Below are 26331 nucleotides of genomic sequence, written 5' to 3'. Positions count from 1 at the left end.
TCTTAGTAAATTTCCAAGGCATAAGCAAAGATTTTAGCTGTGCATATTTCATGACAATACAAGGTCAGAAAGCTTCTGCAATTTGTACAGATTTATGCAGTGTAAAATAGAATAAATATGTTAACCCTTTTCAAGCTCTAAATGCACTAAGCACATTACTAATACATATACTAATACTTATTTTTCTGACACACACACACACACACACACACATATATATATATATATATATATATATATGTATATATATATATATATATATATATATATATATATATATACTTACATACATGTGTGCATACATACGTGTGTGCATATATACCTACATACATGTATACATGGGAAACTGTATATTACTGCCAGGGATTTCATTTATGACCCTCCTAGATATGGGCAGTCATTGTTAACTAAGATCAAAAGTTTAGACAAGATCCTTTATATTGGGTTCCTCTAGTATTATGTTGGGTACACATGGCTAGGCTTATAAGGACCTTCGGGTCAATACCCAGTAACCATCTATGAACCTATGAACTATATATATATATATATATATATATATATATATATATATATATATATATATATATATATATATATATACACACACACATACATGTGTGCATACATACTTACATACATGTATGTATAAATACATTTATTTTTTTTTTTTTTTTTATTTTATTTTACATTTGTTAACCGGGAAAATCCGACTGGATACAGGTCCATTTTCAGCGGTGGCCCAGGGAGAAAAGCTCCAAACGTATAAACAGGTGTAAATACAGGGAAAAATGTTACAGAGAATTTATAACATAATTCAGACTTGTTTAGTGCTATTTACACACACGGGTATATGTTATTCACATAAATTATTACATTGTTTTATAACAAAATTGTGGTTTATTTAATGATATGTGCACAAAGATACATGTTTTTTTTCTCACGTACACACATGAAGGTTGGACGTTGGGGGCTGAGAAAGAAGTAGTTAAAGATTTCATCTTAAAAAGGAAGATATGTATAGTACGATGGTTACCACATATGACTATAGGCTTACATACTTAAGTACACATATGCAGACATACTTACATACATGTATATATACATACTTACACACATGTATGCATACATTGTAACTCTTATATCACTGAATAAGTATTCTTGCGCATGGTCTGAAACAATGTTATGCTATGCATACAGCATATTTTAAAAAGCATACATAGACATAACTGTGCTATTACAGTAGTAGTCATTCTCAGCATAAAACAACATTCAGCATGCTTAAAATTTAGCTTATGCATGTCAGTAGGACTATACCTGAAAATGAAAAGGTTTGCCAGCAGTCCCATGAATTACTAGATAGATTTCATGATAGCGACTATTCAGTTAACATTATACAATGGACATATGCCGACAATAATTTGCTAAAGATTCCCAAGGAACTTTTGTTACAGGCTATTTTAGTAAAATTATATATTATACATAATTATATTTTGCTGTTGTAAAGTCAGTCCTATACAAATATCAAAACATTTTGTATATTTTTGATGACACTGCAAAATTGTGGGGGGGGTATAAAAAAAATTAGTTCCGTGGTGTCACTAGTGTTTTCCTGTTGTGTTGTAATAGCATTACAGAGTTAATGTAATTCACAAACAAAAACTGATTAATGACTCATTGCTTGTCCCTGAATGAATGTGTTTATGGCAGTATATAATCTATCTTCGATGGTGAGCACCCTTTCACATGTTCCTATTTTATTTTATTTTGAATTTTTTAACTAGAGAAAAACACTGAAACTATTGAAACTATTTCAGTCTAAGCCTGTACAAAGCACAATAGATACGTTATATACACAGTGAATGACAAATACAATATATACATATACGTGAATGTCATAGTTGGGTTGAGAGGATATAAACGTAATAGGTAAATGATATCAAAAACAGAGTCAGAACAAGGTATGTAGACAAAAGAAGGAAACAAAGAAGCTGAGTTATATGACCGCAGAGATAGCAGCTGCATTTCTAGAGTCCTGCAATGTACTTTTATTTGTGAATGGAAAATGGGGTAAGAGGAATGACCTTTAAGAAACGAAGGAAGACATTCCACAGTTTGGGACCAAGGACTGAGAAAGTATGATCTGTGCAGCGAAGCCTAGTTTGGGGGGTTTGGAGGATGGACATGACTGGTTAAGATGTCTAAGGTAGTATATTGGTACATCTCTGAAAAGCCTAGAATCTAGCGGAGAGAAGGTAAGCTATCATGATTTAGTATTCCAATGAGAAAAATCATTGTCAAACAATATTGTGATGCATTAAGGGACTGATGATGTCAAAATCAAGCATACCAAACAATAAAAGTACTAATTAGTTATCAAATAAAAAAATAAATAAAAATACTTGTAACCAATAACTTTTAGTGATCAAAAGAAATACTAGAGAGGTACAATGAAAGTATACCAAAAAAAAAAAAAAAAACAGAAGAGTTCATTCTCAGCACAACTTTCATAAAGCAGATTGCTCCTGAAACTTACCAAACAAGAAGGAAATGTGTGTGCCAAGCAAAATTCCCATTAGGTAGAAAGAAACCTGAAACCTATCACACACTATCACAGGTATAAACAAAAATGTCTATTCCAGAGTAAGATTTAACACTTTTGTTCCTGACCGCAGACTTCATCAGAATACCAAACAAATGACATCATTCCTTTTTTGTCATCAACAGCTCACACAAATCCATGCTATTAAAGAGTCAATACTATTTAAATTAAAGCCAGTGTCCTTGTTATAAAAGTCATACTCAGCCATTCAAATCAAGTATTCAAATAATCAACTACTTCTTTTAAATTCAATACATAAATAAATGAATAAAAATTATCTTTTTTTTTTTTTTTTAATACTAGGCTAATTGCCCTTGTGGGCTATTCTAAGCCTAGCCAATTACTCCTTGTGAGAATCAAACCCTGCACCTTTTGTTTGTAAGGCAAACTAACCATTATGCCAACCTCCCACCCCATTTAACTTAAATTAAAAATTATAAGCATAGTGACTAAAGAGTCTCACTTTCTCATACAGGTAAACAAATATATACAAAGCATGAGAAACAGTAACATTCCCTAATTTATCTCTAAAATATGTATGTAAGAAAACCACAATATGAGCACCTCAACTTAGCAATAATCAATGCTTGACAAAAAAGGGAATAAAAATAATAAATAGCTATAAATATTCCCATATAAAATCTGAGTTTAGCAGAATGTAGTTCTGGCACATGTTTTATTGATGCATTCTCATTAAAACATTGATGATATGACTAGTCTTCCTCATGGAAACACCTGCAGGTTTCAAGGAATGATAGGTGGGCCCAGGACTGGACTGAGTCACCTCACTATGCCCCCAGTGAACCAAGGTAGAAGTCATACTTGATTCCAGATGTCATAATTTCCACGACTACTGCCCTCAAGTCAGCAGTCTGTAATCAAAATGTTATTGCTGAAGGAATGAATATAGGTTTACTATCAAAAGTGCGAACGGCACTACGTCGACTGTCATATACTCGAACATGGAAGGTCGTAATCGGTAATGTCGAAGGCAAAATAATCAATCTAGGAATGGTTTAACATGGGTCGAGGTAGGTGTTCAGTATTATTCCGAACTACAAACATCTCCCCTACCTCGACCCATGTTAAAACCATTCCTAGATTGATTATTTTGTCTTCGACATTACCGATTACGACCTTCCATGTTCGAGTATATGACAGTCGACGTAGTGCCATTCGCACTTTTGATAGTAAACCTGAATATATTATGATAATGTAATGAAAGAACGGACTGGCAAAGCTGTTGATGTAAGTAATGGAGATACAATGTTAAGGCATAAACAGGCAAGAAAGAAGCCTTATAACTTGAAGAGAAAGGTATTCCAAGTTTTATTTTTGCGATGTAGTATGAACCCTATTGCATGCGTTAACACAGTTAATACAATAAATAAATAGTTGCTTAGTAGCACATTAATAGTAATACTTCAGCTGTAACTGTAGTGTTCAGTACAACTACATACATTTTACATTTTTGAGACTGCTCATAACGTTAATAAAAATGTGGCCTGCATACTGTTCTGGTTGAGGTTAATGCCTCTTAAGTTTTCAATGTGAAAAGTTTAAAGGACCTAAAGGTGTGAGCTAATACAAATGAATGAAACAAAACTTGAGCACCACTCAAATAATTGAGAAGGAACTGTGTACATGCATTCAGGAGTGTAAAATTTAGAAAAGTATGCATATTCAGTATGTCCAAGAAGGACATGATAGCAGCCTTATATACAAATGGAATACAGTCCACTAAATCTGGAGACAACCTGTCAGTGATGTGGGTGTGCAACATGCAGGAGAACACTGTCCTGCCCAAACACAGGTATTTGATAACAATAGAATTACAGAGACTTGATTTAGAGATAACATTTCTGGAGCTTGAGGTAGCTGAGGGGATGAAGCAGGTAGAGGGACAAGAAAGAGGCAGAGAAGCAGTGTTATCATGAAGAAAGATGTCCACTATTCATCCAAAGGGTCATGAGAACTAGAATCAGGGAACGTTGAACTTTAAAAAATACCAGGGTCAGTACCCGAATGTTTGCTCAATATGAGGGTGATGACTTTGATAATTTCATCTGGGCATTTGAAAAAGTGTGTGCAATAATCAGCAAAGTGACCAGGGGCAGTGGTTGGGGGTTTCGACATCTCTGATAGCAGGCAAGGATATGCATGCTATATCAATATAGTTTATGTACCGTGTTTGAATTATGATAGAATTAAACTGTTTCTTTGAACATTTTAAACTAAGTCTTGAAGCACATAGAGACTCAGAGAGCACAGCAGAAAGGCAGAAAGCAATATGAATTATTATATTGCAATAATAATAACATTCATATGTGGATGAGTGGATGAAAAGTCACTACAGCTGTAAGCTAGCAGACCTCTTCGCAAGGGAGCAAAAAGCAGTACTCTGAGAACATGAGAATCTACTAGCTGGCAGACACTGCTGAAGAGTTGGGAAGAAGGGAGACCTCTAGCTAGTAAGGAGGTCAAAACTGCCCAAGAAGAGGACAAGCAGCAGTACGCGTGAGCATAAAGACACCCATGTGGAAGCCAAAACCATTACAGCAGGTTCCACAGGCAAACAGGGAAGCCAGCTCTATTTATTTTGTTGTACCAGTTCTACTGCAAACCAAGGTCTTAGGGTGAAATGTTTTCACTGTTTCCAAAGGGGGCATGTTTGGTACCACTGTCTACTGAGGCAATATGGGGAACAAAAGTTACGGGAGATAGAAAACAGTGATAGCAGTAAAACGATGCCTGGTTGTCTGAAGACAACTGCTGCGACAGCACTACAAGGGCACAGACTTTATCATGGTCTAGGTTAAACAGACCGTCGTCATGAGGGATGCATGCATCAGACATAATTATTATTATTAAGCCTGCAGTGGATAAAAGGGAGCATTACTTGCCTCTGCAGTTAAGTCCAGTTAGGGACTTGGGAAGGATACCTTTTCAGATACCACTGGCCAGTTTACCTGGATTAGGAAGCAAGGAAAGGAAACAAGTAGATGACAATGGTTTATGATATCCTAGTGGTCATTTTAATAGGAAAATATTTTGATAATGAAATACCATCCATACATGTGGTGCACAGACCCAAACATGGAGGCAGGCATTTGGGGAAAATACCAGGATGAGACCCAGCCACTGCTGGCTCCTCTAACCAAGGCTCAGCCACTGCTGACACCTCTAACCTAGACCCATCCACTGCTGACACCTCTAAACAAGACCCAGCCACTGCTGACACCTCTAAACAAGACTCAGCCACTGCTGTCACCTCTAACCAAAACCCAGCCACTGATGACACCTCTAAGCAAGGTCCAGCCACTGCTGACACCTCTAACCAAGGCTCAGCCACTGCTGACACCTCTAACCAAGACCCAACCACTGCTGACATCTCTAACCAAGGCCCAGCCACTGGTGACACCTTTAACCAAGGCCCAGCCACTGCTGACATCTCTACCCAAGGTTCAGGCACTGCTGACATCTCTAACCAGACCCAACCACTGCTGACACCTCTAACCAAGGTCCAACTACTGCTGACATCTCTACCCAAGGTTCAGCCACTGCTGACATCTCTAACCAGACCCAACCACTGCTGACACCTCTAACCAAGACCCAACCACTGCTGCCACCTCTAACCAAGGCTGGTGGCATGGCTGTTTCAGGGGAATATCTGTAACAGTGAACCTGAGGGTGAGCCACAGCTGTTGAAAGTTACTGGGATTCCTGTGGAGGGTATTACTTTAAGGGGAGAGTTAGGTGTTGGTGGCAATTCTGAATTTGAGACATGAGTGTCAGATTATGCCAGACTTCCTTTGGTGGGGGAACTGGGGAGATTCACAAAGTAAGAGGTGTGACAAGCTCAGCTCACAGATACTAACTTATACAACATGAGGGTGGTAGCCAGTGAGGTGAGTCTATATACTGCGGTACAGGGCTGGTTATCATACACAGAACAGACTCCTGGAGGAAGACTAGCGGGAAGGAGAGGTAATACAGCAACTGCCAGTGCCAATGGCCTACCAATGGACACTTCTAATCATAGCCATCGTTTTTATTTTTCTTAATTGTTTTGTGGTATTCATTTTGATTTTCAAAATATTTTTTTTTTCTTTTTTTCTTTCATATTACCTCATGTAGACATTTTTATAGAACCTAAACTGATAGGTTCATAGGTTCATAGGTTGGTACTAGGCTATCAGCCCTAGGGCCTATACAAGCCTAGCCATAACAATTCCCTGGCTATTTCTTCCCACACTATTTACTTCCCTGGACCCATGTCTAGCAGGGAGACTGATGTGATCCCCGGGGTGAATTTCCTTTCACTCATCCAATCGTCAAGGTTCCTTTTGAAGAGGGCCAAAGAGGCACTCTGCTTGACATATATGGGCAGTCTAATCCAGAGTCTGAGGAGTCTCTGGGTCAGGAACCTATCCCTCCAGCATGTTTTGTTTATTGTGATGACAAGGTTTAGATCCCTGGAGCATGTGGCTCTGTGGGATTGGGATTTCGTTAAGTGTAGCATGTCCAACAGCTCTGGATTTGACATGGCCTTGTATGTTAAGCAGAGATCGCCTCTGAGTAGACGATATGCGACAGAGTATAGCTGGAGTTTTTTAAGGCGTTCAGCGTAGGGTATCTGCTTTAGGCCTGTGATTCTTTTAGTGAGGTATTTCTGCGGCCTTTCCAGTTGTTGCAGATGTCTTGAGAGGTACATACCAAATGGGGCATTGTATTCTATAATTGGTCTAATGAAGGATGAGTACAGTGGGACAATGACCTCCTTTTTTCTGAATGAAAAGCCCTTAGTGATGAGGTGTGCCACATAGAAGGATTTCCTGACTGTTGTGGGGATTTGTGGTTATCAAAGGTGAGACCACTGTCCACCTGTGTCCTTAAGTCTCTTATCACACTTTCGGTGTTTAGTGTACTGCCACCTATGTGGTAATTCACAGGTACATGTTTTTTCCCAAAGGGGATAACTATACATTTCTTGGCATTGAGCTTGCGCCCATGGCTCTGGCACCAAGCATCTGTTTCTGTAAGGCCCTTTTGTAGAGTATCTACATCATTTGGGGATTCAATAATGGCTCCCAGTTTGCAGTCATCTGTAAACTTTGTTAGCCAGAGTCCCTTAGTGTTGGCCTGTACTTCAGAGAAGTAGATGCCAAACAAGAGCGGTCCCAGGACTGAACCCTGAGGTACTCCACTTGTCACTTGTCTGGAGCTGGATTTGGAGTCTGCTACTTTTACAGTCTGGGTTCTGTCAGTACGCCAGTTGGCAACCCATTGGGTGACGTAGGGATTAATGCCCAGCTTAGTAAGTTTATCTATGATTCCAGAGTGGGGGATGGTGTCAAAGGCCTTGGCGAGGTCTAAATAGGCTGTGTGGACCACCTTACCCTTGTCCATGGCTCTGGAGACTGATTCGAAGAAGTCAATCAGGTTCAGGAGACAAGATCAGCCCTTCACGAACCCAAACTGGGTGTGGTCCAGTGTTTGAAGGTTGCCAATGTCTTTGTTTATAAGTTCCATGATAATACGCTCCATGGCCTTGCAGATAAGGCTCGTCAGACTGATGGAACTTGTTACTAGTAAAGTACACATATTTAAATCATTGTTTCTTACTGCCTTACTTGCATGCCTCCTTTAGAGTGTTGTGAAGCATTTCTCACCTATGTTTATTTTTCTCAATGTGGATGCTGTATAAACATGAAGCTAGGCTATGCATTTTATATAAACTCTGCATGGACTGGTCAGTGCATTGCAGGACCAGATTTTTTTTTTAAATCACCAGAAAGTTAGCTATATGCTATATGTCTGTAGACCATCAAATATTGACAGATTAGGTAAACTCAACCCATCCTAAACCAACGCATGCCATCAGCTTTTGGTTCTTGCAGTGGGATAAGATGGTCATTCAAAAGAATATGTTCTCCTCACTCCAGATTCTGTTTCTTCAGCTCTCCACCTAAGCAGTTGATACTCATGGGACCCCGGATTTTCGCTGTAATATTTGCATGCCTGCCCTTTGTCTGTTACAGGCTTGTAAACAGTGGGATAAAAATTGTATAACACAGTATTTTAAACTTTTCTGCAGATTGCAATCTCCATGCAAAAAAAAAAAATTAAAGTTTAGTTTTTTAACTAAAACGTTGACTTGAACTATTCAAAAAAAGGGACACATATTCTAGCTGTCCTGCTGACATGCTATGTGGTAACAGCAGTTTGAGTAAATCAGTTTGCATGTGAATTATTCCAAGCTTTTTGTTTGGGTTTTTTTTCATCTTTGGCTATGTGTTTAGTTCTTTGGTCTTGGACTAGGGAATTAAACAATAGGTGCCAGTTGAGGTGAAAATGGTCATATTCATCTTGATGAGGCACTAACTACATTGTTTTCTGAGCAGTTTAAATTGTTTTCATTCATCAATCATTCAATGCATTTATTTATCTGAATTTGTTACCCAGGGTGTGATATACTAATCACAAAGTACTGGTTTTAGCTGGGTGCTCCCTGCTGTGAAACAAGGATACTTTGAATGTTTTTTTTTTTTGTTTGTTTTTTAGTTGGAGGAGTGGTTGGGAATGCTTTTGTATGAAGTGAGGTATGTTTCTCACCTTCTGTAGACAACTCAGTTGAGAAATGACACCCACAATGAAAAAGGAGTTTATTGCAATCTTTTTTTTTTTAAGAGTCATAGCATAGCAAGTTACTAGGCTACTGGCCCTGAGGCTTTTATAAGCCTAGCCAATAAATTAGCCCATGTTCCCACAAGTCAGCACCCGATGCCCCTGCTGCTGAGAATATACATTGTATATGGCAAGTGATGCTTTATTTATGAATCAGGCTAAGTGGGTTTCATAAAAGGAACACTTTAGAACTTGAGAGTTCATCTTTACAGGAGAAGGTGACTGAGAGACATACACAGCTGCTGGACCATTAAAGGTAAGTGTACATCGTTAGGTTTGGAAGATTCATGCTCAATATGTGATGAATTAATAATGGGTGTAATTTTTGAAGGAGTAAATAATCAGAAATTATGTGTTTACTGTACTTTTTATTACAATGACAATGCATTGTATGTTTAATTTTTACAGGCTGACAGTTTTTACTGTGCTTTGCTTGTGCAGTCATTTCAGTATGTGGTTGAGCTTTTTTTACCTTTTAATTTTTTTTACTTCAGGTCTGTTTGTTGAATATGCCAGGGTGCGTAATTTCTTTCTGACAAGTTGGAGTTCTATTAAGCGTTGTGCTAATTTTGACTGACAGTCTTAAATTAACATGAGGATCCTTTGGGACACATATCTGTCTCACTAGCACGTTCTGTCTATGTCACAAATGAAGTTCAGAACCTTGGATCTAGTCTTTCTGGTGCTGTTTGTTTTGCACATGTGTAAGAGATCCATTAGAGGTGGGTCTAAGGAAGCCCTGTAAACCAGGCAAAGATACTCTCTCAGCAGCCTGTAGGAGATGGAAAACAGAAAAAGAGCCTTTAGGTGATCAGTTTTAAGACAGGGTATTCAAGCCCTGAATTCTCCTGGTGCTGGTGAGAAGTCTTTGTGGGTGTTGCAACTGTTGCAAGTATCTGGTTAGGTATATGTCAAAGGGGGCATTTTACTCTGTGAAGGGTCTGATAAGGGGTGAGTAGAGTGGTACTATAACTTCCTTGGACCTGGATGCCATACCCCTACCTATAAGTTGGGTAACATAGAATCATTTTCTTATTGTCTTAGCTGTGTGTTGATCAAAGGCCAGATTGCTATTTGCATATGTTAGATCCCTTACTACTGGGTCGACTCTTACAGATGTTTTATCAAACCAGTAATTAACTTGGGCTGACAGTTTCGAAAAGGGCATTATAATGCATTTTTGGCATTGAGTTTTAGGCCATGGCTTTGGCACCAGTCATTTGTTTGTGTTAAACCCTCTTACAATATGTTAATGTCTTGGGTAAATTGTATAATAGCTCCCAATTTACGGTCATCTGTGAGCTTGGTGAGCCAGAATCCTTGAACATTAGCTTTGACGTCTGAGAAATAGATGCCAAACAGACGTGGGCCCAGCACAGAGTCCTGGCGTACTGCTCTGGTGATCTGTCTCTTGGTAGTTGTATTCTCACCTATCCTGACTTCTTGCGTCCTGTCCGGAAACCAGTCATCAATCTAACAAGTTATGTAGGTATTTATGCCTAGCTTAAAAAGCTTGCCAACAATGACTGAGTGGGTATTCTACTGAATGTCTTAATCAGGTCATGATAAGCATTATGCACTATTTTACCTTCATCCATTGCCTTGGCGACCCTTTCAAACAAGTCAACCAGATTAAATAAGCACAACCTTCCCTTAAGAAAGCTATACTTAAATGAGTCAGTGTTTGTAGGTTGCCAATGTACTTGTTTATTATTTCCAGGATGATTCGTTCCACGGCTTTGCATATTAGGCTTGTCAGACTGACAGGTCTGTATTATTTTATTTATTTATTTTATATTTGTTGACCGGGTTTGTCCGACTGGGATACAAATGTCTATTCTCAGCGGAGGCCCAAGGAGAAAAGCTCCAACAGAAAATAGAAATTTTACATATTAAATACATATCGAAATACATTCATCAGTAGTTCCCTGGTTTGGTTGATGGTCTGCCCTTGTGGAGGAGAATGAATGTTGCTGTCCTTCTTTCGCTTGGAACTTAGCCTATTTCAAAGATGTAGCTGAAGGGTGCCTCGATTGGTCCTGATAGGTCATGTTTTAGTCTGTTCAGGAGGCAAATGGGGATATTGTCGGGATTCATGGAGGTGGTGTTCTTGGTTTTAGCGACTGCTGCCAGTAAGTAAGTAAGTTAGAGTGGATTTCACCTGCTGGAGCTGGGGGTAGTGGGGGGGGATTTGAAATAAATTTATCAGTCAGTACATTTGTTATGTCACCCTGATTGGTGAAGGTGGTACCATTCACCACCAGTTCAGCACATTACTGTGTTACCTTTGTCACCTTTAAGGTTCTGAGTATAGGTGAGGAAGTAGCTGAGCATAGGTGAGGAAGTAGCTGAGGAAGACTTTGTGATTGTCCTTAGCCTGTGAGGCTATCCTGACCTCATAGTTGTCCTTGGTGGATTTAATAAGACCTCTTAGTTTGTTTTTAATTATATATACATATATATATATATATATATATATATATATATATATATATATATATATATAGATATATATATATACACACACACAAAGTTGACCTTCTGATTTCGGCCACAACATTTTAGGTAAGGATTCCTCCCTGTGGGGTTTGTTTTAGGTTTACTTCTGGTATGTACAGCTGCCTCTATGGAACCATTCAGATGCTTCTATAGTGACTCTGAATAATTCTGCATAGGCAGCTGTGGTCTCAGGGTTAGGGAGAGTGATGAATTTTGACAAACTGTCACTTAATAGGATGTAGTTTGCCTTATTGTTCATAACTGTTACTGGTTTAGTTGGGGTTCCAGCTTGATTCTTACTTCAAAGGAGATAGCTTTGTGTTCCAATTTCACTTTTGAGGATGTAACATGGGGGGGGGGGGTAAAATGCTCTCCCATGTTGGTAAATACCAGATCCAGTATGTTTGAGCCTCTGGTTGCAGCATGCAGGGTGTTTACTTTAATAAAGTCTAGGAAGTGATGTGCCTATGAGTTTGAGGCTATACAAGTTCCCAGTCTATAGAGGGGTAGTTTAAGTCACCTATGAATAGGGTGCTTGGTTGGATGGTGATTGTCTGCAGGAGGTTTGGGTAAGAGTAGTGAGACTCTAGGGGCATAGATGGGGACCTGTAGCTATGGTGAGGACCTTATCTGTGCTGACTTGCACATGGATGTGCCCCATGTTATCATTCTGTTTAACCAACCTGGAGGTGTGTTTGTTTGTAATGTAGATCGAGACACCTCCACCTTTGGCCCCAGTCTGTGCTGTTGTTGGTCTAAATGTGTGGAAGGTACTGTGGACTTACTTTGCTAGAGTACTTTCTATGACTTTAAACCAATTCTCAGTCACAGCACAGATGTCAACATTCTCCAGAGTGAAGAGGGTTCATAGGTTCATAGGTTCATAGGTTCGTACTAGGCTATCTGCCCTGAGGCAATTATAAGCCTAGCCCGATTCTGTATGGCTTACGCCACCCCTTGATTTGAGTATACTGTGCCCTTTTTAAGGTTTAGTTTACTGTGCCTCTGTCTAATAGTGACACGGGAGTAATCCCTGGGACAAACCTACGATCCCCCATTCACTTATCGAGATTCTTCTTGAAGAGATTCAGTGAGGTGCTCTGCCTCACATGAACTGGAATTCTATTCCAGAGTGAAGGGAGCCTCTGGGTTATGAACCTGTCCCTCCAGCAAGTTCTATTTATTTCTGTGCTGAGGTTCAAGTCCCTCGGCGTGTGGCTCTAAGGGATTTAGATTTACTGAGGTGGAGCATGTCCATTAATTCTGGATTTGACATAGCTTTGTATGTCAGGCATAGATCGCCTCAAGTAGGCGGTATGCAACTGAGTAGAGCTGGAGTTTTTAACCGAGCAGCATATGGCATCTGTTTGAGACCCTTGATCCTCTTGGTGAGATACTTTTGGGGTCTTTCTAATTGCTGCAGGTGTCGGGTAAGGTACATCCCAAAAGGGGCATTGTATTCTATGATGGGCCTGATGAGGGATGAATAAAGGGCACGATTACCTCTCTTGATCTAGATGTGAAACCCTTCGTGATGAGGTGGGCTATGTAGAAGGTCTTTCTAACCACTTTGGCAATGTGGTTTTCAAAGGAGAGATTTCTATCAACTTGGGTCCCCAGGTCCCTAATAACTTTCTCTGTACTTAATGGGTTTCCGCCTATGTGGTAATTTGTGGGCACATTGTTTTGCCAAAGGGTATGACTATACATTTTTGGCATTTAGCTTTAAACCATGGTGCTGGCACCAGTTATCTGTCTCTGTGAGACCTTTTTGAAGGATGTTTGTGTCAGCTGGAGAGTTGATTATGGCGCTCAGTTTGCAGTCGTCTGCGAACTTGGTGAGCCATAGTCCTCCCATGTTTGCCTGTACCTCGGAAAAGTATATACCGAACAAGAGTGGTCCCAGGACAGAACCCTGTGGGACGCCACTTGTGACCGGTTTTGAGTCTGACATGGCTCCAGCAACTCTCACTCTGTGGGTTCTGTCTTTGAGCCAGTTTGTGACCCATCTTGTGACATAGGGGTTTATATTTAAGCTGGATAGCTTATCTATGATGCCCAAGTGGGGTATTGTGTCAAATGCCTTTGCAAGATCCAGATAGGCTGTGTGGACTACCTTCCCTTCATCTATGGCTTTGGTGACTGTTTCAAAGAAGTCAACCAGGTTCAAAAGGCAGGATCTGCCCTTGACAAAGCCAAACTGGGTAGGATCTAGTGTCTGTAGGTTCCCAATGTCTTTGTTTATGAGCTCCATGATGATCCTCTCCATAGCCTTGCAGACTAAGCTAGTCAGGCTTATGGGGCGATAGTTTCCAGGGTCCGTAGAGGCTCCACCTTTGTGGAGTGGGACCACTGTTGCTGTACGCCATTCTGTGGGCACATATCCTGTAGTGAGGCTGAGATTGTATAGCTGTTTTATTTGAGGGATTAGTTCCTCTTGTAGTTCATGTAGGACGCAACCTGGGACACCATCTGGTCCCATGGAAGCAGTGTTTTTTGCTTTGGAGAGGGCAGCCTTCACCTGAGCATCTGAGATGTTTGGGAGACAGCCCTCTGCCGGGATAGATACTTGCTCTTTTGGGGGGGAGGGGAGGGAGAAGTTTGCACTGAACCTGTCTGCCAGGATATTGGCGATGTCTGTGGGTTCAGTGTATTTTTTGTCGTTTAGAATCAACTCAGAACAAGTCTGGGAGTTGCATCCCAGGTTTCTAACATAACTGAAAAAAGCCTTATGATTGTCTTTGGTGTCCTGTGCAATTTTTCTCTCGAAGCTGGCCTTGGAGGATTTTATGAGGGATCGTAATTTTTTGCTAGTACTGATCAGAGATGCCTTCCCTATTAGGGATTTTGCTCTATCATGTAGTAGCTTCCTCCTTCTGTTGTACAGTTTATTTATGGCAGGGGTCCACCAGACTGGATGCCTGCCTTTGGATGATTGGGTCTTGGTTTTGTTTGGGATAGCATGATCCATGCATTCCTGGAGATGTCCGTAGAATGCATTTATATAGGATTCTGCAGTTTGGGCTGTAGTTTCCACTGGCCCTGGGGCCTTGAAGGATTCCACTTCGGTTTTGAGAAGTGAGAAGTTCGCTTTTGAGAAGTTTTTCACTGTGGTTTTCTGGGCTGGGGTGGGGTCGGGATGTGGACATCCAGTGAAATTAATTTATGGTCTGATCTTACCAATGAGGGATATACTTCTGGTGTGGAGCATAGAGTCCCCATGTTGGTAATGATCAGGTCTAGTATGTTGTCCCCTCTTGTGGGAGTGGTGACTAGTTGTTCCATAGCATTTGAGTTTATAATTTCCAGGAATCTTTGGGCTAAGGTGCTGGGGCTTGAGTAATGCTCCCAGTCAATGTTTGGGTAGTTGAAGTCGCCCAATATAATGGTGTTCGGAGAGATCTTCATGTTCTCCAATGTTTTCAGGAAAGCCGAATGGGATTCCTGACTTTGAGAGGGTGGTCTGTAGGATGCTATAAACTGAAAAGCAGTCTTGCCCACTGTTAGTTGCACATGGATGGTCTCCGATACTTTGTGCAATGCCACTAACCTGGAGGTGTGGATATCCTTGATAAATATGGAAACTCCCCCTCCTTTTGTGGTTCGGTCCGGGTTTTGGGGCCAAAAAGCATGATATGAGGTATAGCCTGGTAGTGCTGGGGTGCTCTCTGGAGCCTTGAACCAGGTTTCTGTCACTGCACAGATATCAATGTTCTCCATACTGAGGAGAGCTTCGAGTGCGTGCATATTGAGGTTAAGACTTCTGGCATTTAGCAGCATTACCCTTAGTTTCTTGTTCCTTGTGCTGTCTATGGGGGTGGGTTTGACTTTTTAGCCTTGCCTAAAAAAGGCACTATGGGGGTGGCAAGAGCCTTTGCCAATATCCGAAAGCCCAGTGGCGACAGGTGCAAGCCATCCCTAGCGAAGCAACGTGGCTTGTCGAGCATGTCTTCCCAGGCTGACAGACACTGGATCCCCTTTGAATGACACCAACATTTTAGCCAATTGTTAAAATCGATCATTTTGTCTTTGTACTGTGGCATCATTCTAGGTGAGGGTAAGATGCTGCTCAAGGTCAGGGTCATACCAGCCTGGGCTACATGATCAGAGAGCTCCTCTATGTCTCTTTTCATGTAGTCCAGGGAGGTACGTCTCAGGTCATTCACACCAGCATGTACAATGACTGAGTCATATTTGTATTTGCTTTGGAGTGACCTGAGTGCTTGCGTTATGTGTCGGATCCTAGCACCCGACAGGCAGCTCACCGTGACCTTCTCTTTATTCAGCCTGGTGAGCGGGACGTCAGTGTGTCTGACAATAGAGTCACCTATAACAAGAGTATCAGGTGTGTTATTCAGCCTTAAGGGCTGTGGCTGCTTGGCACACTGACTTTGTGGGTTATGTGTTGTGTGTGTTTTGTTTTGAGGTAGCGTTTGCTTGGATGTCTGCTTTGGAGGTCTCTGTTGCTTAGGTAGATTTTTATTTAGAGCCTCCGAGTATGTTTTTGTGTATTTATGTGTTTGGTTCGCTGATGTGGTGGGACTATGTGATACTGGAATTGTGTTGTGTGAGGTTACCTTCTCCTCCTGACTGGTTACACCAGTTTTGAGATGAGAGAGCTCAGCCTCCAGTTTGGCTAAATAGTTGCATCTCTCACATATATTTGAACCTGTTTGGAGGAGGAGAGGGTTGTCCGTGTACATGAGACAGTTGTAACATTGCCTCAAAATTCCCAGATTCACCAGCTGGACTGGAGAGGAAACCATTGACTGACCTTTGGACATGCTAGAGTAATAGGGAAACTGAATTTAAGGCGGACCAATAGAGGACAGGGTAATCGTAGAGAGTATAAGAGTAAATAGTGCTTATGGTTTAATAGTGCTAACTTGTAGGATTACTTAATTGGACCAGTGAAGGGCCTTAGAATGAGAATATGGTGTTTAAATTGAGATATAGAGCAGTTCTAAGGGAAAAAGTGAAGAGCAGACTTTGTGGAGCCAGGAATAGTTTAAACCCAATTAGGCGGCGCTGCCCGTTGTTGCGCTATGCTCAAACCACGCAAAACCGCGCAAAAGAGGGTTTTAAGAGAGGAAGATGAAGGAGTTTTGGAATTGACCCAAAATGGCCAATAAAACTACAGTTTCAAGTCAGTAACCACTCCCACAGGGGCAGGCAGGCTGCTCAATGTTTTCACTGCCACTGATCAACAGAGAGACTTTCCTTTAGCCCAAGCAAAAATGGCCTCACAGAAACTTACAAACAGTTCAAGAACAGCAAGCCTGTAACTGAACTTTTTAAATCTCAGAAAATTGGGAAAAAGCAAGATTTGTTTTTTTGTTTTTTCAGAGATAGCAGAGGTTAACAAGTATCAGCAAGTTATAACAGTGCAGTAAATGACCCCACACAAGAGTGCTAGGCCAAAGACAGATAAAATGCAAGTTTTGAGAAAAAAACATTTTAAAAATAAGTGCAAACAGGAAATTCAGTAAACAGCTCTAGGTTGTGCTCTAAATACAGTTACTAATACAGAAATCAAATTTAACAAGCCAGAAAATGCTCAACATAGGCGGCTATGCAGAAAAACTTAGCAAATAAACAGAGGAAAAATACTTAAAGTCTCAAAAGTGGCTCCTTTCTTCTCTCAGCGTTTTCTCCTCTTGGTGGGTGCTTCACCAACAGCCAACAAGCCTGAAAAGACTTGAAGGGTGTGAAGGTTTTGTTTTGACTCCTAGCACTGAACAGTAACACCTTAAGGTTGTTTAGAGACTTTTTAACTATGTTAGTAGTTTTGTCTTTTTAGCATTGCCTAAAAAATGTCTCTAAGGAGATGGACAAAGTTTTAGCTAAGATTCAAAGGCCTAGGGGTAACGGGGTGCAGCCCATCCTTGGCAAAGCCATATAGTCTGTTAATCACATCCTCCCATGTTAATAGATATTGGATCTCCCTGGAGTGACACCAGAAACTAAGCCAGTTATTAAAATCAATCATTTTATGTTCACACTGTGGCATCATCCTTGGTAAAGGTAGAACGCTGCTCTATGCCCGGCTCATAAATATCTGTTACACATATTCCGAGAGATCCATTATGTTTCTTTTCATATAACCCAGTGACAGAATCATATTGGTACCTCTGGGGTGCAGTAATCTGAGTGTGAGTGTGTGTGTGTGTGTGTGTGTGTGTGTGTGTGTGTGTGTGTGTGTGTATGTGTGTGTATGTGTGTGTATGTGTGTGTGTGTGTGTGTGTGTGTGTGTGTGTGTGTGTGTGTGTGTGTGTGTGTGTGTGTGTGATACCAGGGATCCTGGCTCCAGTTAGGCAACTAACCGTTGTCTTCTCCTTGTCCAACCAGGTGAGTGAGGCATCTGTGTGTCACACAAATGATTCCCCAATGACAAGAGTATTCGGTAAAGTGTACACTTGCCTTATGGGCTTTGCACTTGGGGAACCGTTAGGTGTCTGCTTATGTGAGTTAGTTGGTGTTGCTTTTGGGGTGGGCTTTAGTGAGGAGCAGTGATGTCATCAGGGGGCTTTGGAGGGCTTTAAGATTTGGTAAGGTTTCTTTTAAGTGCCTCAGCATAAGACAATCTGTGTGTGTGTGTGTGTGTGTGTGTGTGTGTGTGTGTGTGTGTGTGTGTGTGTGTGTGTGTGTGTGTGTGTGTGTGTGTGTGTGTGTGCACACGCGCACGCGTGTGTGTGTGTGTGTGTGTGTGTGGACCCAAGGTCCCTAACAATATTTTTATTTTGAAGTGAATTATTGTCTATGTTGTATGTTGAGGAGAGGGACTGTATACCAAACGTGACAATATTATACTTTTTTGCACTTATTTTGTGCCCACATTCAGTGCAGCAGATATTTACATGTGTAAATTCTTCCATAATTTCTTGTGATGGGTTAGATATTAGAGGAAAAACATGACAATAACTCACAGTTCTCAATACTCTGCAAACTTTATTAGCCAGTAGTCTTGGTTTCCAGTCCGGAGATCAAAAACATTAAGGTCAAAAAGGACAGGTTCCAATAGTGAGCACTGGTGGACATCACTGGTTACCCTCATACTTTCTAGTGATGCATCTGCCTGTGTGTGTGTGTGCTTTCTTTTAGTTAGTGTGCTGTCTATATTACCATATAGGAGATCCATTCATAAAATGTTAAGCTTAGTTACAGTCCCAGTGTGGAATACGGTGTTAAATGCCTTGGCTAAGTCAAGTTATGCCGTCTGAACATCATGACCACTGTCAATGGCCTGTGGAACCTTCTCAAAGAGGTAACCAAATTTATTGGACAGGATCTTCCCTGAGCAAAGCTAAACTGCTGTGAGTCAAATGTAATGAGATTTTTAATATCATAGTTTATAAGGTCAGTCCCAATATAGTAGTACTGATAACTGGATGCTAAATAACCATCTAGGCCTTAATGCAACTAAAACTAAAGTTATGATTCTTACCCCCGCTAAGAACTACACCATAGACAAAAACCCTTTCTCTATAAAAAGCCATAACATGACCCACATTGAAGTAGCCCCTCACATCAAGTTTCTTGGAGTCTTTATCAATGAACAACTAAAATTTGATATACACCTTCATTCCAACATCAGGAAAACCCACCAGAAACTTGGCATGCTCTACCGCCATAACCGCTACCTAATTCCTACAAATAGGCTTACCCTGTCTTCCACCTACCTCTTCCCCTCTCTCTCTTATACAGAGCCCCTATTCTCGCCAACCTCCAAACCACTCTAAAAACTAAGCTGGCTTCCTGCTACAATAAAATCTCTAAGTCTGCTACAAACTCTAAATCTTCCTCTCACCACTGCATCTCCCTACAAATACTGAATTGGCCAGAGCTCCCCAACTATCTCTCTTTCATTCAGTTGTCCACTGCCCATAAACTTATTTTCAAACCTTCTTTCTGCCCTGCCCTTTCCGACTCTTACCATGCTCCTCCACATCTGTTCTCTCACATCCAATAAACAAAACTTACTTGAACTGTATAAACCCCTAAGTACTCCTGGCCAATCTCTGTTAGCCTTCTCCCTTACACAAAAATAGAACTCACTTCCTCACCATATTCGGACCACCAAAATCATTTTGACTTCAAGACCCTACTCCACTCTTATCTCTCCTCTACCTGGAAATGTTCCTGCTCCCACCCCTCCTAAACTTCCTCAACACCCTTCTCGCTTTCAAACTCCACATTTTATTTTATATTGTTTAGTTTAATTCTGTGTAATCATTGTGTAAAATCTCAGTTACTGCTGATTGTATAGTTTCTTGTATTAATAGTTGTATTAACTGCCTACATATTTATCTTTATGTATGTACTTGGAGCTTTTCTCCCTGGGCCTCCATTGAAAAAGAGCTCACTAAGGCCCAATGGACTTTCCCGATTAACAAACTGCAAATAAAACTTGGGTTAGATTGTGTCATGACTCATAGCATGCTGGGAGAAGAATTTTTAGTGTGAGAAAGCAAATTCAGTACATTTTCCTTTTTGATAATCAATAGTTTAAGGGATTCAGGAATTTGTGAACTTTGGAAAGAAGTCTCTCAGCACCGGGTTTGTTTGTTTGTATTTTGCCAGTGTCTACCAGGTCCAAATATGTGGTACCATTCAATTAAGTTCAGAGCAATGGTGTGTGATATCTCATAGTTTCCAAACATTTATTTATTTATTAACGTTTGTTTCCCAGGAAAGTCCACTGGGCCATAAAGAGCCCATTTTCAGTGGAAGCCCGGGGAGAAAAGCTCCAGAACAAAAATAATAGTTTATATACGTTTGCAATGTATAACAACATAATAATAAACGTTTACAATGTATAAAGGCATAATATATCAAAAAAAGACAAGGGTATACCGTAGGAACAAATTAAAGTGGGCAGAGTCCACCAGAGTCAAGTAGACAAAAGCTGCAGAAACTGTAGCACTAGTGTTTGATCTGGGAATATTATAGAAATGAGTGTAGAAGGCATGCAAAGTATCAATGTGCGTTCAAGTAGTTAGAGAAGAAATTAAGGTTAGTAGCAGGAGGAAATCAGGTTAGTACCTTTTCAACCAATGAGTGCTGTGACAGTGAGTTTAGTCATCTTCTAGTGCAGATATAGAGCAAGAGATAAAGTGATGGAGAGGCTAGATAGAGTAGGTGCAATGCAAGGTAGCTAGAGTTGCCAGATAACATGATAGCAAAGTTGAGTCTAGAAAGAATCAAGTAATGGCTTCATAGGGAGTAGGAGGTGCATTACTGCAGTTACATAGCCAGTTACAAATGAGATGATTGTGAAGGGCAGTTTTGAAGTTAGAGAGACATTGTTCACTGCATACGGGGGATGGGAGGTTGTTCCATAATTTGGCAATGATCCAGGAGTATAACAGTTTGCCTGCCGGTAGATTTGGTTTATGAATTTGAAGTAGGTGTTGGTGTTCTCAGTGTAGTAGCCTAGGATGGGAGTAGGGGCATGTAAGGAGCTAAGACCAGGGCAGTCCAATGGTTTATGGATGATAGGTTTATGTGAGGTGGTCAGTTGTATGAGTAATAGATAATGTGGGAATTCTAGCCATTGTAGTTTCCTTAAGGTTATGCAATGATAGGAGGAGTGGCAGTTGCCTGTAGCAAATTTGGCAATTTTGTCGTAGCAAGACTCCAGTTTTAGTTTCAAGGAAAATTGCAAGTTAATTAAGATGGAAGTATGTATGTGAGGGCTAGAGCTTGTTTAGTTGGTAAAGAGAGAAGCTTGTTATGCCTGTAAAGTAGCCCTAATTTTTTGTTTTATTATTTGATTGGATGTGCAGGTCGAATTTTAGGTTCCCGTCTATTATGACTCCTAGTAGTTTGATGTTGGCTACCAATTTGATTTTATAGAGTTTAGTGAGAATATGTTGACTCCTTCTCTGTTGACATTTGTATTTCTTTTCGGGGTAAATAACACAAGTTTAGCTTTTTTTTTTTGGCATTTAGAGAGAGATGTTTTTTGTGGAGCCACGATTCTATAGTAGAGAATGCTCTTTGGGTCATTTGTTGTAGAGTAGCTGAGTTGGGGGCAGAGCAGACTATGGGTGAGTCTGCATAAGGGACTAGGGAGATGTGTGAAGTAGCTTGGTGTAGATTGTTTATGAATATGTTAAATAAGAGAGGCCCAAAAATTGAGCTTTGTGGAAAGCCTGTAGGGTTATGAAGACAGGGAGAAATACAGTCTTGCCATTTAACTGCATGTTGCCTACCTGAGAGATAACTTTTAAACCAGTTCAGAGACTGAGAGCAAAGTCCTACAGAAGTAAGTTGAGACAGGAGAATGGTATGGGCGATGGTACTGAATGCTTTTGATAGGTCCAGAAAGAGGGCTAATACTGTATGGCCTAAGTCACGGGTTTTGTTGATTATATCTACGAAGGAAATAAGGGCAGTAGATGTACTATGCCTTGGACGAAATCCATGTTGGGTTGGGGAGAGAATATTGTAATTAGAAGGTAATGCATGAGTTGTTTTTGTACACATTTTTCCAGAATTTTTGAGACAGGAGATAGAATAGCAATGGGTCGAAAGTTTGATATATCCGAGGATGGGCCGCCTTTATGAAGTGGGAGGATTATAGCTTTTTTCCAAAGGCAAGGCACATAGAATTCTTGGATGGACCTGTTGATAAGGATACTAATTGGGTAGGCTACTGAGTCTGCAGCAAACTTAAGGAATTTGGCAGGAGTATTGTCAGCAGAATTAGAGCAGGGCTTTAGGTTTTGAATGAGTTTTTTTATAGAAGATGTGGAGATAGTGGAGAGATTGAATTATAGTTGATGCGGTTCCTTGATACAGTTTTGGTTAGGGTTTTTCGGGCTTGAAAGATTATGTAGAGGTTGGGGAGGGGAGTTGGGTGTAGAGATGTGATTGGATGGTAAGGCTGTGGAGAAGGCGGTAGTAAGACTGGCTATAGTATCAATGAAATCAGAGTTGAATTTAGAGGTGATAAGGTCGGGTGGCATGTTAGGCGATGGGTAAGGATTAGATCTAGTGATAGCGTGTAAGAGATTATTGACAGAAGACGAGAACAGTTTAGGATTATTTTTCCTGTTTGTTTGTAGATTCCAGAAGTATTGCTGCTTATCTTTGCAGATATATTTTTTTGGTTTGGTTTTGAAGCTGTTTATAATGGATGGGGTTGGAAGGAATTTTGGATTTTCGCCAGCATTTCCAGGCTCTATCCCTATTTTTCATGATTTTCCTGGTAGATTTAGATAGCGATGGGGCATAGTTAGATAAATAATGAACAAGCACAGTAACTGTCTAGTTCCAACCTCACCAACACCAGTGTTAAGGAAAAAATTAAAAAACAGAAAAGAAAACTAGTAGCCTTAAAACTTTGTTGATGAGCTCAGTCACAATAATTTCCAGTAATCATGAAACCCAGGTAGTGTTCCATATCAGCTTTTATACACTTAGAAGTAGCTGTGGAAAATATATGTATTGTTTAATTTTAAACCAGTCTATTTCAGGCAAACAACATAAACAGGGCTGTAATAGCATATAAAGGCTGATAACATTGTAAAGTATCTCTGATTTTTTGTTACTGAGAATCTCTTGTCTGTGATGAATAAAGGTGTCCAATCAAGGAAAGCGCCGTGAAAAACTTTTCAAAAGCAAAATTCACATTGCTTAAGACCGAGGGGGAAAGGTTCACAGCCCCCACGCCAATGGACAATGCTGTCCAAGCTGCTGAAACCTATACAAAGGCACTCTATGATCATCTGCAGGAATGCATGGATCATGCTATCCCAAGTAAAACCAAGACGCACTCCTTCAAGAAAAAGAAACCAGTCTGGTAGACCCCTGCCATAAACAGGCTCTACGATAGAAGGAGGAAACTAGTACAGATAAGAGCAAAATCCCTAGAAGGAAAGACATCCCTGATCAGTATCAGGAAGAAACTACGATCCCTCATTAAATCATCCAAGGCAAGCTTCGAAAGAAAAATTGCCAAGGACTCCAAAGATAACCACAAAGCATTCTTTAGCTATGTCAAGAACCTAAATGGAAACTCTCAGATCTGCTCTGAGTTAGTGCAGAATGGCACAAAATACACTGAACCGACTGATATTGCTAACATTCTGGCAGACAGGTTTAGTGCAAACTTCACCCCCCTCTCATCCACTAAAGGGCCCATAACCATATCAGAAGAATGTAGTGCCCCGGCAATCACTGACACACAGGTTAAAACAGCCCTATCCAAAGCCTAAAATACAGCTTCAATGGGACCAGACAGTGTCCCAGGCTGTGTCTTACAAGAGCTACAAAATGAACTAACCCCTCACCTAAACACACTGTTCAAACTCAGCCTCTCTACAGGCTAGATACCCACAGAGTAGCGTACAGCAACAGTTATCCCACTCCACAAAGGTGGTGCCACAACGGACCCCGGGAACTATCTCCCTATAAGCCTGACTAGCCTGGTCTGCAAGGCTATGGAGCGCATCATCATAGAACTCATTAACAGAGACATTGGGAACCTCCAAACTTTGGACCCCACCCAGTTTGGCTTTGTTAAGGGAAGATCATGCCTCCTAAACCTGGTGGACTTCTTTGAGACAGTTACCAAGGTATTAGATGAGGTTAAGGAGGTCCACACAGCCTACCTAGACCTCGCAAAGGCTTTCGATACCATTCCCCATTCTGGTAATATAGACAAACTCACCAACCTGAACATTAACCCCTACGTCACGAGATGGGTTGCAAATTGGCTCACTGACAGAACCCACATGGTGAGAGTTGGACTCTAGGTCCGACTCTAAACTAGTTACAAGTGGCGTCCCCCAGGGCTCAGTCCTAGGACCCCTCCTGTTCAGTTTATACTTCTCAGAGGTACAGACAAGTACAGGTGGACTTTGGCTGACCAAGTTCGCAGACGACTGCAAACTAGGGGCCATAATTGATTCTCTGGCTGATACAGACACCCTCCAGAAGGGTCTCACTGAGACGGATACCTGGTGTCAAAATCATGGCCTCAAGCTGAATGCCAAAAAACAAAGTACCCGCGAACTACCGCACAGGTGGTAGTCCCCTAAATACAGAAAAAGTAATAAGGGATCTGGGGACCCAAGTAGATAGCAATCTCTCCTTTGATAATCATATTGCCAAGGTGGTTAGAAAATCCTTCTACGTGGCCCACCTAATCTCAAAAGGGTTCTCATCCAGACCAAAGGAGGTTATTGTGCCTCTCTACTCATCACTTATTAGACCCATTACAGAATACAATGCCCCATTTGGGATGTACCTTACAAGACACCTGTAACAGCTGGAAAGACCACAAAAGTACCTCACCAAGAGGATTACTGGCCTCAAACAGATGACCTATGCAGCCCGACTAAAGAAACTCCAGCTGTACTCGGTTGCATACCGCTTACTCAGAGGGGATCTCTGCTTGACATACAAGGCAATGTCCAACCCAGAATTGATGGATATGCTCCACCTAAAAAAAAAACAAATCCCTGAGAGCCACATGCTCTAGGGATATAAACCTTACCACAACGATAAATAGGATATGCTGGAGGAATGGATTCCTGACTCAGAGACTCCCCATGCTTTGGAACAAGATTCCAATATACATCAGGCAGAGCCCCTCACTAGCACTCTTCAAGAGAAACCTTGATGGGTGGATGGGAAACAGAAAATTTACCCCGGGGATCACTGCAGTGGCTCTGCTGGACAGAGGCACAGGGAACTAATGGCTCTGCTGGTCAGAGGCACAGGGAACTAATCTAAGGGGGTGGCGAAAGCCAACACACTCTGGCTAGGCTTATAAATGCCCTTGGGCAGATAGCCTAGTACTTACTTACCTATGAACCTATGTGTGTTGCTTTGGAACACTACCTGGGTTTCATGACTTTTGGAAATTATTGTGACTAAGCTCAACAACAAAGTTTTAAGACTACTATTTTTTTTCTGCAGTGCATTTTAAAGGAGACCCACAGCTGAAAAAAATATGTTTTTCAGCCAATCTTGAATTTTTCTGCATTGCTAATGCCTCTGTATCAAAGTAAATGGTTACTGTTATTTTCTAATTTGTTACACCCCAAAATGATCTGAAGAAGGCTGCCATGGTTGGCATGATTTTGTTTTGCAATCAATGCCTTTGCCTTCCTGATGTCACGTTAGGGGGTCAGAAAGACATCCTTATGATGAGGGGATCGTTTACTGCAGTTTCCTGTCATCAGTTTACAACATTGCTATGACTGCTTATTTTTCACTATCAGCATCGATCCACGTTTTTAATTGCTTTGCTTCATTTGATTTTCATTACTGGCCGTCTCTGTTACAGCATTTTAAAGAATGTTTGAATGACAGGCTTGAAAATGTAGCTGAGTTAATTGTTCTTTTTAAAGTAATAACTGTAGTTCAGTGTTCCAAGTGTTAGAAATCTGACCGCTGTGGGCTGAGATGGTTTGTGTTGCACTCAAAGTTTTAAATATTGTAGCTAGAATTAAAGCATTTGATTGTTAATCTTTCCCCAACCCGCTGACTTGTCTCAAGAAAACAATATATACATTGCAAAAATTCAAAAGAC

General features: G+C 40.8%; 1 protein-coding gene across 2 annotated transcripts in view; it reads left to right on the top strand.

Annotated features, from left to right (window-relative positions):
* TWSG1 (twisted gastrulation BMP signaling modulator 1) overlaps nt 1-26331 on the top strand; it is a 315372-nt gene that overhangs the window by 25186 nt on the left and 263855 nt on the right. Inside the window, exon 1 of one of the 2 annotated variants that reach the window (XM_044067967.1) lies at nt 9328-9542. The exons of the other annotated variant lie outside the window; for it this stretch is intronic. The gene's annotated coding sequence lies outside the window, so the exon portion shown is untranslated. Of the gene's footprint in view, nt 1-9327; nt 9543-26331 lie in introns of those variants that run through there. 2 annotated transcript variants of the gene reach the window in all.

Source organism: Protopterus annectens, chromosome 3.part1 (assembly GCF_019279795.1).
Source record: "Protopterus annectens isolate FY-2018-M chromosome 3.part1, PAN1.0, whole genome shotgun sequence".
Lineage (NCBI taxonomy): Eukaryota > Metazoa > Chordata > Ceratodontiformes > Protopteridae > Protopterus > Protopterus annectens.
This window is presented reverse-complemented; position numbering and strand designations above follow the sequence as displayed.